Source organism: Miscanthus floridulus, chromosome 9 (assembly GCF_019320115.1).
Source record: "Miscanthus floridulus cultivar M001 chromosome 9, ASM1932011v1, whole genome shotgun sequence".
Lineage (NCBI taxonomy): Eukaryota > Viridiplantae > Streptophyta > Magnoliopsida > Poales > Poaceae > Miscanthus > Miscanthus floridulus.
The window spans coordinates 55979472-55995295 of record NC_089588.1 but is presented as its reverse complement, the minus strand read 5'-3'; the positions used below and the strand labels follow the sequence as shown (position 1 = coordinate 55995295).

General features: G+C 49.5%; 1 pseudogene; it reads right to left on the bottom strand.

Moving 5' to 3' along the window:
* Positions 1–1018: 1018 nt before the first annotated feature.
* On the bottom strand, positions 1019–2990 carry LOC136479948 (1-aminocyclopropane-1-carboxylate oxidase homolog 1-like; annotated as a pseudogene).
* Between the last annotated feature and the right edge of the window lie 12834 nt (positions 2991–15824).

The following is a 15824-nucleotide window of genomic DNA, read 5'->3' as shown; positions in this document are numbered from 1 at the left end:
ATGGTGAAGCTGAGCTATGCGAAACAGGGCCTAAATGTCCTGTGCTAAGTTTGCTACCAACCAGCACCTGCAGATGTTTGTAGTAGAAGACAAAGCAACCGAAACTTGTTAGCCGGATGATATACTGCAACTGAGTCTATCATGCTAGAGGGCTCTTTGAGCGAAGGCCTTGGCGACGGTGACGCCAGTGGGTGTCACTTTCTCTATTGGGGCATCGTGTTTCCCCTCTAGCATAGCATTGTCATCCACGGGTGAAAACCCGGTCCACTTTGGACGTGCGACGGTGGCACCATCGGCATCACTCCCTTCCTGAAGGCGTCGTATTTGGATTATCATCGCGGCTTCGATGTCTCCTTTGGCGGTTGGTTTTCCCTTCTCAATGTCTGGTGGTTGAGGCGTGGAGGTTTGCAGCCCCCCCCCCCCCCCCCCCCCCCCCCCCCCCCCGCTCTTCATCGTAGGCCGGGGTCTACAACCGCTAGGGCTAGGCATGGCTTCGTCATTGGAAATCGGAGCTACTATTCGAGGGGATTTGAGCTTGGCAACTATGACCGGTTGCGGCCGTTTGCTTCGGGCCATTGGTAGTTGGCTCATGGGTGGCCTGCCATAGGAAGTCCGAGGTGTTGGCAGCTTTGCTTCCATGCTCGGCAATAATTACCCTTGATAGTATATTGTGTTTGTGCTCAGCCGCGTTGTGTGAGTTAGTTAGCCCCTCGAGTGCCCTATGTGGTATCTTGTCTAGCTAGCCTTCTTGTATATAAATTCTTTTGTCGTCTTAATTGAGCAGCAGAGCTTCTGGCTTTGTTTAAAAAGGAATTACTGAGTCCCATGCGGCTGAACTAGCCTTAGCCGTGTCGTGTGAGTTGGTTAGCTAGCCTTCTTATATATAAATTCTTTCGTCTCTTAATTGAGCGGTAGAGCAACTTTTTTTGTTTTTTTAAAAGTTGGGATTCTTGAGTCCCATGCGGCCGAACATTGTCTTATTTAGGGTTACACTTGTCACTTGTGCCATTGTGTGAGATTAAATTCTGAAGTTGTTTAGTGCAGATTTGCCGACGAGGCCATTGCCCATATAATGGTTAATGAACTCCTCCGCCGTGATGCTCCTGTAGCGTGGAGGTGACGGAGGCTTCGTCCCCCCGGAGTCCATAGCGATCGGTCACGGTCCGTACACCCTGGTCGACGCCGCCGCGCCACGCGGCCTGAAGAAGCAAGCCATGAAGACTCGCGGCGGCGCCCCGGCGTCCACGGCCACCACCGGATGCTCCACGCTCTTGAATTTATCGTTGGACATGAGCTGAAGGAAGTCACCGATGTTGAAGACGAAAGCGCAGGGCACGGAAGGAACATGCACCCAGCGGCCGCCGAGCAGGACCTGCAGCCCGCCGGCGCCAACCTGGAGGGAGCACCGTGAGGAAGCTCGGGTCGGAGTGCCTGGTCGTGCCAAGCGTGAGGTCCGGCTCCGGGCACGGCGCGTAGTAGTGGCCGACGACGCTGACCCCTTCCACGCACCCGGCGTCGTGCTCCAGGTATCCCAGGTGGAGGCCCGGCCCAGGGCCTCGGACAGCAGCTCCAGCAACGCACCGCACCACCCAGCACCTGGACCTGCTTCGTGTACTAAAAAACTACCTCTCTGCAATTGCACCATTCGATTGATGGATACATCATATATTGCGACTTCTGAGATAGAGTGATCGAGTGATTACCTGCACTCCAGCGGGATTTCCTCCGGGGCCGGGCCGGTCGGCGCCATATCCAGGTAGAGCGTGTCGCGCCAGGTGGCCGCCGACGAGTGGAACAGGTCGAAGTTGCTGTGGTATATGACGCGGCTGCCCATTTCCCTCGTGTAGTAGGGACGCTTGGCCTCCGCCGGTTCCTCATGGAAAGTCCGCAGGGCGTTCAGCATCCCCAACATGACGGCCGCCGGCACCCCGTGGTGACCACCTGGAAGAAAGCCGACCGTCTCCGCGGCGGCCTTCACCTCGGCGGCCAAGCAGGGCCCTGGTCGTGGCGCCTGCTGTGAGGTCGATGGTTGGGATGCTGCTGCTGACTTTGTGATGGCTTTGATAATCCGAGGGTGGTGGTGCAAGGAAGGGGTCGGGTGGGTCCGGACCAATGCTCAACGGGGTTCGGAGCACTCAAAAGCTCGAGAGCACCAACATGTGCTTCGGACTGAGTCCTGAGCTTCGGTCCGGACCAACCTAGAGTCCTGAGCCCTCCAAACTAGTATAAAAACGCTTGCTCCGAACCGAGTTCTGAGCTCTGGATTGAATCCTGAGCTCCGGACTCAGAGGACATGGTCCGGACCCAAGTCCTGAGCTTCGAACTGAGTCCTGCCAGAGTCCTGAGCTTCGGACTCCGGCTCAGGACCATTGCGCACAAGGGTCCTGAGCTCGTTTTTTCTTCTTTTTCAGGCCCAACTTCAACACTCTTTCTTCCATGTGCTAACACCATTGTGTGCTAACATATGCGCACGTTTGTTAGCATTTTCCAAAGTATTTTTAAGGATTAGCACTCTTTTTACCACGGCACTCGATCCTAGCAACGCGATCTTGTTGCCAAGCATTGCTGGAGCTAAATAATCCGATACGCTGTGAATAGCTACAGATCTCAAAACCAAACCTGTACGACACTTTGCAGTATGGATGACCGCACAGGCAAACACTCGGCAAAAGGCACGAGAACAGATGACCAATGAACGATGGCCAACATTCATATAGGCGGAGTTGAGAAACATTTTCTTTCTGGTGTCTTCTTCTTTCTGCCACCGAAGAATGAGGAAGACTGATCTGAAACTTATTCTCCCTAATCCTTCACCGTTGCCAGATCTAACCACAATAAAACGAAAAAAGTGACCGGAGAAAATTATTCCATGGCGGCGACACCATCTCCGCCTTGATGTTGCCGTCTGGAAATAGAAGTCTCCATGTCGTCATACCGGTGAGGATTCTGATGCCGTAGTTGTCGCCCTCATCTTTGAACAGAGCCGCCATGGAGAAAACGATTTCAGCCTGCCGAGTGGCGGCAGCAGCGCTGAGTTATCACAGCTTTGGCACCTTGGAGTGACAGTTGGACTTGTGCCGAGGAATATTTGTCTGTAACAACTATGCAGCCCCAGCAAACTGATGCGCTATTTTCTCTCTGAAAATTTTATCTCGCGCCAAACTGATTTTTCCTCTTCCCGCGTATGGAAAGTTTTTTCGCAGCCGGAGCGCCATGCAGCCAACTGTCTGTATGCTCCTGTAAATAGACACAATGCTTATGCACAGCAGACGACGAAGCTGAACAAGCGGACATCGTGGACCAAGCTGAAGTCCAAGGAGGAGATGCATGCAAGGAAGAGATGCAACCAAGTAGGACGACGTTGTTTCAGTAGTACTCGCACATATACACTCACCTCCCGCAGTGAGAGTAACGGATAGTCTAACGGAACGGAACACAAGCCGTCCGAGGAGTTCGGAATGCGTTGAGCAGCGCACGCGCAGCCAAGAGGCGAGCGCCCTAGCTCTACACGTGGACACAGGAAAAAAAAACGGTTACGCTTACTATATGTGGCGGAGGGAGTAGGATTTTGGTGAGAACAAAGACACGTTATATATAAGATGGACATGACTAGATAGACGTTGGCAGGCCTTCTCCAAATCGGGCTAGGTCGGGCCGGCACACCATGCCAAGGGAGTGGCCCAGGCACAGACCACAAATTGGGCCTGTCCGAACATGGGCAAGGCGTCCGTCGGGCCGTGTCGTGCCTGCACTGGGCCAAGGCCATGCTAATGGACCTCATGCCTTATGGCCATCTATATTTCCAGCCCAGGTACAACTCACCAGCAAAACGAAATGTGAAAAATGAATAGTATAGACCAACATATAGGACAAATCTAGGCTTGGACTTTGATTAGGTGGACGTTGGGAGTGTCTGGAATCCACAGGATTGTATATTCATATATGTTTAGTTCAAATTCCAACAACCGGCTGTAGGAGGCCCTTCAAACATACGGTCATGGGAGTAGACAGTTGTTTAAAATTTCTGCATCCTTATCCGAAGGACTCATTCATATACTATTAAAACTACATACATATGTATACAAGGTCTCCCCTGATGGCCAATCAGCATGAACCGGGCACTTAAGTATCAAAAGTCAAGGGAATCAGGAAAGGAATATGCTCCAGTGCCGTAACCGAGCAAGCCATGCATTCTCGTATAACGTTCCTCACGTTTTATGTGCAACAAGTACAAGGGATCGACATAGCCAGTCTGCTTAGCAGAAGACTTGAGAATCATGGCAGCCAAAACAGGACAGGCAATCAAGCACAACGCTCCTAGAGGTCGCGAGCTTTCCGGCACCCATGACTATCAGCAACGTCGTCAGTCTTCTGGCAAGAAGGTTCTGACGAGCCAGGAAGAGCGTCCTTGGTTATTCAGCTCAAGTCGTAGCATGTTGCCAGAGCAACTACAGCATTCTGGCAAGAAGGTTCTGACGAGCCAGCAAGAGCATCCTTGGTCATTCAGCTCAAGTCGTAGCATGTTGCCAGAGCAACTATCGCGTCCTGGCCAGGGACGCGCCAGGAGCAAGGAGCAGCATATGATCCCGAACAATGACCTCATTGGGGCCAATTCAAGCAATCGAAGTTCACCCCAATTTCTTTCCCGGAGCCAAGGCCAGCATCTGGTTGATGGTAAGTCGTTTACCAAAAGTCAAAAGAGGCCTCAGTTTCCATCTTCTATTTCTATTCATGAGCATTCCAAGAGTAAGATGCTTCTACCTTGTGCCCAGGATCTTCTAGCAGTAGCACCCACGTACAACAAGTGTCAAGGGGGCAGGAGCAGGGTCTCTCCAGGAGCCAGAGGCAACTTCGGTATTCTACTAGCCAGGACAATTCCGAGAGTCAAGTGCAACCTTGGTTATCTAAGACCACACAGAATCAGGATTCCTGGAATGGATACCCTGGTATAACAGAACTAAAACGTTAATTTATTTTCTGAATGCTTGTACATTCGGAGTTCTCATTGAGGGTTCTATATTCATGAGAAGTAAGCATTGAAATATTTTCTCATTTTGGTTTGCTACAATCTGCTCCTCTAACTGAATCTAAAATTGATTCCTAATAATGCCGTGTCCAAATTATGCTACATCATCTCTAACACTACACAAGATGGAACTCAGCTAGCTAGAGTATTAACCTAAGAGTACACTGTTTACTTTCTTTGTGAGGATAAACGAAGAGACATTGATTTGATATACCATTTTAGTAAAACAGTTTAGAGTTTACAGAATTTTATCCATTCAAGTTCCTTTCAATATATAACCCAATTTATGAACTCCAGAAGCTAACCTTTTAATACTCTTTACTAGTGAGCTGGAGAACAAGAAGATGTTAGATAATCTACTGCTACCTTGTGTGAACACAGTAAGGGGAAGGCGGCGCCGAAAAGGCCCCCTGCTGATACTGTAGTCGCTGCAGGTGCAGGTGTAGGCGCCGAACTGCTCACCTGCAGCACTGTAGGCACATGCAGTGGCCGGCGCAGAGTTAGCCCTGTATGTTATCTAGTCACTGTTGCAGTAGGGCAGCTGTACTGGGACGAGATGGATAGAGTTGTATAAATAGACTACCACGGCAACTCAGTAAAGAGAGTTCAGATTTGTCATCTGCCAGACAGGGCTTCGGCCAACGCTGGTGTCTTGTACTGTGTGTGTATGCTCTGTTCTTCCTTCTTCTTCTAGCTCCAGCCATAGAGTGTGGGGACGGACAACGCTTGTTCGTGGTCGGCACGGTTAGTGGGTGCTCGGCAACACTAGCGGGTGCTCGGCAAGACTGGTGCGTGGTTCACTCACCTGAGCCGGTGATCCTGCGGGCCAACAAGTGGTATCAATGCCGTACAAGCGCCGTCGCCAGACTAACCACTGGCGATGATGGGCGGTTCGGATATGGGCGACAGCAGTGGCACTGCTGTGGCTGCCCAGCCACGACCAGAGGTTGTTGTTCGTACGGTGCGGGAGGTCAGCGGCACCAGTTGGCCGACGCTGACTCGCACCGACTATGGAGAGTAGTCGGTGACCATGAAGGTCAAGCTGAAAGCCCGACGGCTCTGGAATGCTGTTGACAAGGGCACCAATAATGAGGAAGATGACATGTCAGCATTGGAGGCTATCCTCGCTGCTGTACCGGCGGAGTACAGGGAGCCGTTGGGGCAAAGAGCTCGGCTAAGGAGGCATGGGAGGCTATTGCGGTTATGCGCGTCGGTTTCGACCGCGCAAAGAAGGCGATGGTCTAGCTTCTGAAGCAGGAGTACGCCAACCTCAAGTTCAAGGATGGTGAAACGGTGGAGGACTTCTCCCTCCACCTGCAGACGCTCATCAGCAAGCTGAAGAGCCACGGCGTCACCATCGACGAAGAGGAGGCGGTCTCCAAGTACCTCCACTCCGTGCTGGCAAAGTACATCCAGATCGCTCTCTCCATAGAGACGATGCTAGACTTGTCCACCCTCACCATTGAGGATGTGACAGGCCATCTGCGGGCGGTGGACGAGCGCCTGGAGCAGGCGACAGCAACGAAGGACAGCAGGAAACTCCTGCTGACGGAAGAGGAGTGGGCTACTCGGAGGAACTCCGGAAAGGTAGCCTCCTCCAGCCGCGGTGGCGATGGCAAGCGTTGTGGCAAGGCTTCTTTAAAGAAGAAGCAGGTCGACCCCAACGCCTGCCGGCGTTGCGGGAAGATGGGCCATTGGGCACGGGAGTGCCCAAACCGCAAGCAGGAGAAGAAGGCTCAGGCTCACTTAGCGCAAGACGATGATGAGGATGAGGCCACTATCATGATGGCGACGTTCTGTGCACTGCACGACGTCGAGGCCGAGGAGAGGGAAGATGCGACGATGGTGGAAGGACCTGGGAGGACCCTGAAGACCATCAACCTCGACGAACCACGCGCCCAAGTCCACCTCAGATGTGTGGGTGCCGACCAGGAGCAGCGGTGGTATCTGGACTCTGGTGCCAGTAACCACATGATGGGCTCCAAGGAATCCCTCTTTGAGCTCGACGACGATGTTACCGGTACGGTAAAGTTTGGTGATGGCTCAAGGGTGGCTATCCAAGGGCGTGGCACCATCATCTTCAGGTGCCAGAACGGGGAGCACCGCGCGCTAACGGATGTATATTATATCCCGCGGCTGCGTTCCAGCATCATCAGCATTGGTTACCTGGATGAGCGCGGTAGCGAGGTACTAATCAAGGACGGAGTCCTTAGGATCAGGGACCGAGAGCAGCGACTTCTTGCCAAGGTGAAGAGGTCCCTGAACCGGTTGTACCTGCTCGACCTGAAGGTAGAGCAACCGGTGTGCCTGGCGGCAAGGCACTCCGAGGAACTGTGGATGTGGCATGCCCAGTTCGGACATCTCAGCTTCAACGCGCTTGGTCGGCTGGAGAAGATGGTCCGAGGGCTACCCCACATCAAGCACGGAGGCGAGCTGTGTGATAGCTGCCTGGCCAGGAAGCAGAGGAGGCTACCTTTCCCAAAGGCGGCCAAGTATCGCGCGAAGGACGCTCTCGAGCTCGTCCACGGCGACCTCTGTGGGCCAATCACGCCTGCTACAAATGGTGGTCGGTGGTACTTCCTCCTGCTCGTGGATGATTGCAGTCGCTACATATGGCTGCAACTCCTGACGAGCAAGGACGTAGCGGCGGCAGCGATCAAGAAGTTCAAGATGCGCATGGAGGCCGAGAGCGGCAAGAAGCTCCACGTGCTGAGGACTGATCGCGGCGGCAAATTCACTTTGGTGGAGTTTGCTTCGTACTGCGTGGATCAGGGTGTGGGGCAACACCACACCGCATCATACTCGCCACAACAGAATGGCGTGGTGGAGAGGCAGAACTAGACGGTGGTCGGCATGGCTCGATCTATGATGAAGGCCAAAGGCATGCCAACAAGGTTCTGGGGTGAGGCAGTGACCGCGGCGGTGTTCATCCTCAATCGATCTCCGACCAAAGCCCTGACGGGCAAGACGCCGTTTGAAGCTTGGTATGGGCGCAAGCTGAGCGTGTCCTTCCTCCGGACATTCGGCTGCATCGGCCACGTTAGGAAGATGAAGCCGACCTCACCAAGCTAGAGGACAGGAGCACACCCATGGTGTTCCTGGGCTATGCGGAGGGTACCAAGGCGTACCGGCTCTACGACCCATGTGGAGACAAGGTGCTTGTCTCGCACGACGTCGTGTTTGACGAGGAGGCAGCTTGGGACTGGAGCAGTCCGAGCACGGGGGAAGCTGGTAGCTTCACCAAAACCTTCATCGTCGAGCACCTGGTCATCCACGGTGGTGGAGACGCTGGGGAAGAGGTGCCGAGCACTCCAGCGATAGAGCCGAGCACTCCTGGGGCAGTGCCGAGCACTTTGGGAGGGATGCAGAGCACTCCGGGAGGAGTGCCGAGCACTTCTAGAGGGATGCCGAGCACGCTAGGTGTGGTGCTGGGAGGTTCTGCAATGGTGGCGACCACTCTAGGACGTGTGCCGAGCACTCCCATGGTGGAGCCAAGACGTCTTATAGTGGTGTCGACCACTCCAAGATTGAGGCAGGGCACTCCTACAGTGTGGCCAAACACTGCAGGAGTTATGACGAGAAGTCCAGGTGCTGTGCCGAGCACTCCGGCAGAACAGGGAACTCCATCGATGCCGATCGAGTTCGCCTCACCTCCAAGTGACATCATTGAGTTCATGGATGCCTTCCATGAAGGTGAGGAGGTGCGGTTCCGTAGGCTGGACGTCATCATCAGTGGCACAGGACCTTTAGGACTGGCTGGTCGGCTGCTCAATGACGTAGAGCTGCTGCTAGTTAGTGCTGAGGAACCACCCACGTTCGCACTGGCCGAGCATGATGGAAACTGGCGATGGGCGATGCTGGAGGAGATGAAGGCGATCGAGGAAAACGAGACTTGGCAGCTCGTCGATCCACCTCCAGGATGCCATCTGATCAACCTGAAGTGGGTATACAAGGTCAAGCGGGATGAGCTCGGCGCCATTGTCAAGCACAAGGCGCGCCTCGTCGCCCGAGGCTTTGTTTAGCACGAGGGCATAGACTTCGAGGAGGTCTTTGTGCCGGTAGCGCGCATGGAGTCGGTCCATTTGCTACTAGCCTTGGCAGCAACAAAGGACTGGCGCGTCCATCACTTGGACGTTCAATCGGCCTTCCTCAATGGTGAGCTGGCAGAGATGGTCTTCGTCAGGCAACCTCCAGGTTTCGCCGTCAAGGGAGAGGAGCACAGGGTGCTCCGACTGCGCAAGGTGCTCTATGGGCTGCGGCAGGCCCCATGAGCATGGAACACTAAGCTTGACGCCACGCTGGGCGAGCTTGGGTTTCAATGGTGCGCAACCGAGCACGCGCTCTACACACGGCAACGGGGGAAGTAGGAGCTCATCGTTGGCGTGTATGTGGATGACTTAATCATCACCAGCGTGCGCATGGAGGACTGAAGTGGACCGTGACACCTAAGAAGGGGGGGGGGTGAATTAGGCAACTTAAAAATCTACTTCTAAACTATGGCCTCTTTTTCTAACCTTAGCAAAACCTATGCAAAAGATAAACTATCTAAATGTGCAACTACAGTTTTGCTAGTGTATTGCTATCTCTACCGCAAAAGGAGTAATGCAATCAATGTAAATACAGAAGCTAAAGAGCAAGGTAGAGATATGCAAACTCCCGTTGACGACTCTGGTATTTTTACCGAGGTATCGAGAAGCACGCAAGCTTCCCCCTAGTCCTCATTGGAGCCCCTCGTAAGGAATCCCTCGCAAGGGCCAAGCTCCCGGTCAGGTAACTCCGTGGATAGACTCGAGCCTTCCCCACGCGCAAGTGGGTCTCCGACGTGCCTTCCGGCAAGCCTCTCCCGGATGCCCCCCCGCCGTCTTCACTATCAAGCTTCCGGCCAAAATGCCGCGGGCCTTGTTCCCTCCGGTACACGGTGGCGGCCACACCACAAACGCGGTTGGTGTGATCTCGCAAGACTACAAGCCCCTTCGATGTACAACAATGGTGCGCGTAAGCACCGAGTGGTAAGAGGTATGCAAACCTCACTAAATACTAGGCCTAAACCTAGAGCAAGCGTATAAGCAGTGGTCTAATCAACCTAAGCACTTCGCAAAGCACCTACGCTAATCACCTAATAGAACACTAAGCACTATGCAAGTGGAGATCACTAAAATGGTGTATCAACACCCTTGGTATGTTTCCTCATCTCCACACACACCAAATGGCCGGTTGGGGGTTGTATTTATAAGCCCCACTGAGAAAGTAGCCGTTGGGGACGAAATCACGCTTTTCTGCTACTGACCAGACGGTGGAGTCGTCCTGATCGGACACGTCTGGTCATCCCGACCGTTGGAGCCGCGAACAACTGATCGGACGCTGCCAGCGTCCGGTCGCTTGCCACCGGACGCGTCCGGTCGCAAGTTCGCCGCTCTGGAACCTCTCTGTACTCGATCGGACGCTGCTGTCTGGTCGGTTTGCCGCTAGCGTCCGGTCGCTACTGCTGTTGCCGAGCCTCTGATCGGAGCGTCCGGTCTCTTTTCATCAGCGTCCGGTCCAGCGTCCGGTCGCTACTGTGAGCTCGTTTCTTTGCGATCTTGAGTGCGGCTTGGTTCCTATCTTCATGCTTGGACTTTCCTTGATATCTTGGGTCTTCTCTTGTACTCCTAAGGTCCTGCTTGAGGTGTTCATCATCGGATCATAACGTCGCCTTTGTCCAAGTCATGTCTTGCATCCTATTGAACTACAAAACAATCACTTGCAAATTCATTAGTCCAATTTGGTTATGTTGGTCATCAAGCACCAAAATCCAAAGTAAATGGGCCTAGGGTCCATTTACCTTACAATCTCCCCCTTTTTGGTGATTGATGACAACACGACCAAAGTAAGCAAATAATAAAATTTTAAAATTTAAAAACTACCTACTTGCTAGGATGCAATGCAAGGGGCAAGATTATATTATGCTAAAAGATACTACTTGTAAGACTATATAAAAACTTATCTTGCCCTTGCAAATGTCCCCATGTGGTATTATGGATTTAGGCCTTGCTTCCTACAAATTCTCCCCATTACATAGTCTAATCCATAATCCACTATCCTCCCTTTTTCGGACCATTACTACAAATTAATGCTTGCTTTTGGTCCTCTAAATTCTCCCCCTTTGGAATCAAACACCAAAAAGGAAGATATTAGTAGCACAAGGGAGGGTCAAACCTTGTGATCTTTTGTGGGTAGAGTGAAATAGATCACAAAATTTGACTCACATTATATAGACTAAGCTCCCCCTAAATATATGCATACATATGGTAGAAGACAAAGCATATGCATAATTGGCAAATTTTTGCTCAAGGAAATTTAATCTATATAATGCATGGAGAAAGCATATAAATAGCAAAATGAAATCAACATGATGATATCGGTTTAGAAATACCATATGTGGAAACCAATTTGATTTCTACCACTTGCAATAGGTGGTGGATATTTGAAATATGATGCTTAACTCCGGGGACTTCATTTTCCTTGCAATGAGACTACTACACACATGATAAGCTTGAAAAGGTGTTAGTCTCAAGGCATCCAACTTGTAGAGTAACCTCCCCCTAAATTTGTGCACACAAGTATGGAAAACTTGTAGAAAACATGCACATTGATTTTAGAATAAAAAATACAATTGAAAGATGACATCACATGAATGTGAGGGTCATTTTCGAAGGCGATATTCGGGAAAAATTATCTATAATTTGGACTTTGGCACATATTAGATGAATAATCAAAAGACAAGCTATGTGCCATGCTCCTAAACAAATTTAAACCATATAGGTTTGCTCCAAGGATTAAGAATGAAACCGAGCAAGCCTACCATAAGATATACCTAGTGTATGCATGACAAAAGATATAAACATGTAAATGCAAACCTAGGCATGAAGGGTAACTAGATGCTAAAAGATACTAATTGTAGGAAGGCCATCAAGGTGAACAAGCAAGCCAACAATGGGGTGAAACGCTTTTGGGTGCCAAAGGAGATCATTTCCAACATGAAGAGCACCAAGAAGGTTTGGATCCCGAAAGGGAAGTGAGAAGTCCGACGGACCTAGGGGAATTTGGAGACTTGGCAAAGTATGGATGCATTTCATGGGGTGCATCATGATGGACAAAGACATTGCCAAATAGGTTAGTGAATACTATGGACCCAAATTCCCCTTCCCATGTTAGGTAACTAGATTCAATTTAAATCTAATACCAATTGAAGTAAATGTAATCTAGTTACCTAACATGGGAAGGAGAATTTGGGTCCATAGCATTCACTAACCCACTTGGTAATGTCTTTGTCCATCATGATGCACCCCATGAAATGCATCCATACTTTGCCAAGTCTCCAAATTCCCCTAGGTCCGTCGGACTTCTCACTTCCCTTTCAGGATCCAAACCTTCTTGGTGCTCTTCATGTTGGAAATGATCTCCTTTGGCACCCAAAAGCGTTTGACCCCATTGTTGGCTTGCTTGTTCACCTTGATAGTCACCACCTTGTCATTTTTCTTCTTCTTCAAGAAATAAGGTGTGGAGGCCATTTTGTACACCTTGTTGGTGTAGGTGTTGGAGATTTTGCTTGTTTGCTTCTTCTCTTTCTTCTTTGCTCCTCCCCCATTCTTCACCTTCACTCATAGGACTTGTGACCTTCCTTGTGGCACATGTAGCAAACCACGGTTTGTCCTTCATCAAGCTTCTTCACTCCCTTGACGGTGTTATCTTGATGAAGTTGGGCTTGCTTCGTCTTGCCTTTCACTTGAGTCAAGTCCTTGGTGAGGCGATCTACTTCTTGCTTGAGTTGCTCATTCTCTTTTGCAACCTCATGTGTGCATGTATCTACAACAACTTTCTCAACACAAACTTGGTTGCACAAAGATGAGTCTAAACATAAATCATTACAAGAAGTAGATGCATCCTTTTTAGACATGTTAAAGATAGAACTTTTCTTTTTAGATGCCTTGGTGGGGGTTGTACTAACGGCTTCAAGATTAGCAACTTTATTAGTTAGCTCATCACAATGTTTGCACATGGTTTCCATTTTAGCAAGCAAACTTTTATAAGCATCTTGTGAGCTAGCTAACTTTTCTTTTAATTTTTCATTTTTCTTTACAAGTTGCTCATCATTGATTGTGCATGCATTTGTTGTTGCACTAGCTTTAAGTTGCTCAATTTTAGTAGATAGTTCAACATTGAGATTAGCAAAGTTCTCGTATTGTTCAAGCAAAGTTTTGTATGCTTCTTGTGAACTATCTAGCTTTTCTTTTAATTTTTCGAGTTTCTTTTGTTGACTAGTGCAAACTTTAGCATAATTAAGATTTTGTTGCACAAGTTCATCATAAGAAGTCATTTCATCATCACTCTCACTCTCACTAGAGGATGAGCTTTCGTTACCTCATGCCATAAGGCACATACGAGAAGAGCTTGATGATGAGTGCTTGCGACCTCGCCTCTTGTGATGGTATTCTTCTTCACTTGAAGAATCATCCCATGACCTTATTGATGTGAGGGCTTGGTTCTTGCATGCCTTCTTCTTTGTCTTGGGTGTGGGCTTGTTTGGACAAACTTCCACAAAGTGCCCCAACTCACCGCATCCATAGCATCCTCTCTTTCTTTGCTCATTTCTTTGAATGGTGAAAATGAGATCTTGAATTTGGATGGGCACACCCTTGACATTGAGCCTTTGGATCATCTTCTCCACCTTATTGATTAGTTTGATTGATTCTTCATCAAGGTCGGAGGTGGAGGAGGAAGATTGATCATCATCACTTGAATCTTCATCATCATCATCATCCTCATCTTCTTCTTCATCTTCACTTGAGGAGCTTGAGCTTGAGCTTGTCTCAACTTGCTTGCCCTTCATCTTCTTTTTCTCGCTACATGCGAGAGCTTTGCCTTTGCTCGATGAAGAGGCTTCGTCTTGACCCATCTTACGTGACATTTCAAATGCCACTATCTTGCCAATAACTATGCCCAGGGTCATGGTGCTCAAGTTCTCCATGTTGTGAAGGATGGTGATGATGCTTGCATATTTCTTTTGTGGTATCATGGAGATGATCTTTCTCACGATGTCCGCATCATCTAGCTTTATTAATCCTATTGAATGGAGCTCATTGATAATTAGATTCAATCGAGAATACATATCACGAACAAGCTCATCATCATTCATTGTAAAGGAATCATAATTTTGTTTAGCTAGACAATGTTTTTGCTCATGGACATTAGATGTGCCGTCATGGAGCTCTTGGAGTTTTAACCAAATTTCATGTGCCGTATTTAAAGTGAACACTTGGTTAAACACATCTATGCTAAACGATTCAAACAAGCAATTCTTAGCTCTAGCATTGAAATAATTTCCTTTTCTTCACTCTTTGTGGGTTTATCGGGATTCTTAATGGGTTTCATCCCATCACGAGTGACTCTCCAAACTCCCAAATCAACCGCCTCAAGGTAGCAAGCCATTCTAGCCTTATAATAAGGGAAGTTAGTGCCATCAAAGTACGGAGGCCTAGAAGTATCCATCCTAACCACTCCAAATAGCGTTGGCTCAACGGCAGTTAAGCCAAAGGTCCAAATTGAGCCAACCGGCTCTGATACCAATTGAAGTGGACCGTGATGCCTAAGAGGGAGGGGGTGAATTAGGCAACTTAAAAATCTACTTCTAAACTATGGCCTCTTTTTCTAACCTTAGCAAAACCTATGCAAAAGATAAACTATCTAAATGTGCAATTATGGTTTTGCTAGTGTATTGCTATCTCTACCGCAAAAGGAGTAATGCAATCAATGTAAATGCGGAAGCTAAAGAGCAAGGTAGAGATATGCAAACTCCCGTTGACGACTCTGGTATTTTTACTGAGGTATCGAGAAGCACGCAAGCTTCCCCCTAGTCCTCGTTGGAGCCCCTCGCAAGGGTCAAGCTTCCGGCCGGGTAACTCTGTGGATAGCCTTGGGCCTTCCCCACGCGCAAGTGGGTCTCCGACGTGCCTTCCAACAAGCCTCTCCCGAATGCCCCTGCCATCTTTACTATCAAGCTTCCGGCCGAAACGCCGCAGGCCTTGTTCCTTTCGGTACATGGTGGCGGCCACACCACAAACACGGTTGCTGTGATCTCGCAAGACTACAAGCCCCTCCGATGTACAACAATGGTGCGCGCAAGCACCGAGTGGTAAGAAGTATGCAAACCTCACTAAACACTAGGCCTAAACCTAGAGCAAGCGCATAAGCGGTGGTCTAATCAACCTAAGCACTTCGCAAAGCACCTACGCTAATCACCTAATAGAACACTAAGCACTATGCAAGTGGAGATCACCAAAATGGTGTATCAACACCCTTGGTATGTTTCCTCAGCTCCACACACATCAAATGGTCGGTTGGGGGTTGTATTTATAAGCCCCACTGAGAAAGTAGCAGTTGGGGATGAAATCCCGCTTTTCTGCTACTGACCAGACGCTGGAGTCGTCCTGATCGGACGTGTCCGGTCGTCCCGGCCGTTGGAGCTACGAACAACATGCGAACAAATCGACTATCTAATATAAATGAATCTACAAACAGTTTGAATCTAATCTATTATCATCAACAGTGAGGTTCGATCGGATCGATGCAACTATAATAATGATAACAAACTAAAGCCAAAGAATCTATAAAACCATCTATATGTTGACAGATTCATGAAAACATGCTATATGCGTGAGAGTATAGGCAAATTGGCTAAAATAGCCGATGTAGTCATAATAAACAGAGTACATATCTTGATCATGAACAAGACCACTAATCGATAATTTCTAATCTAAAG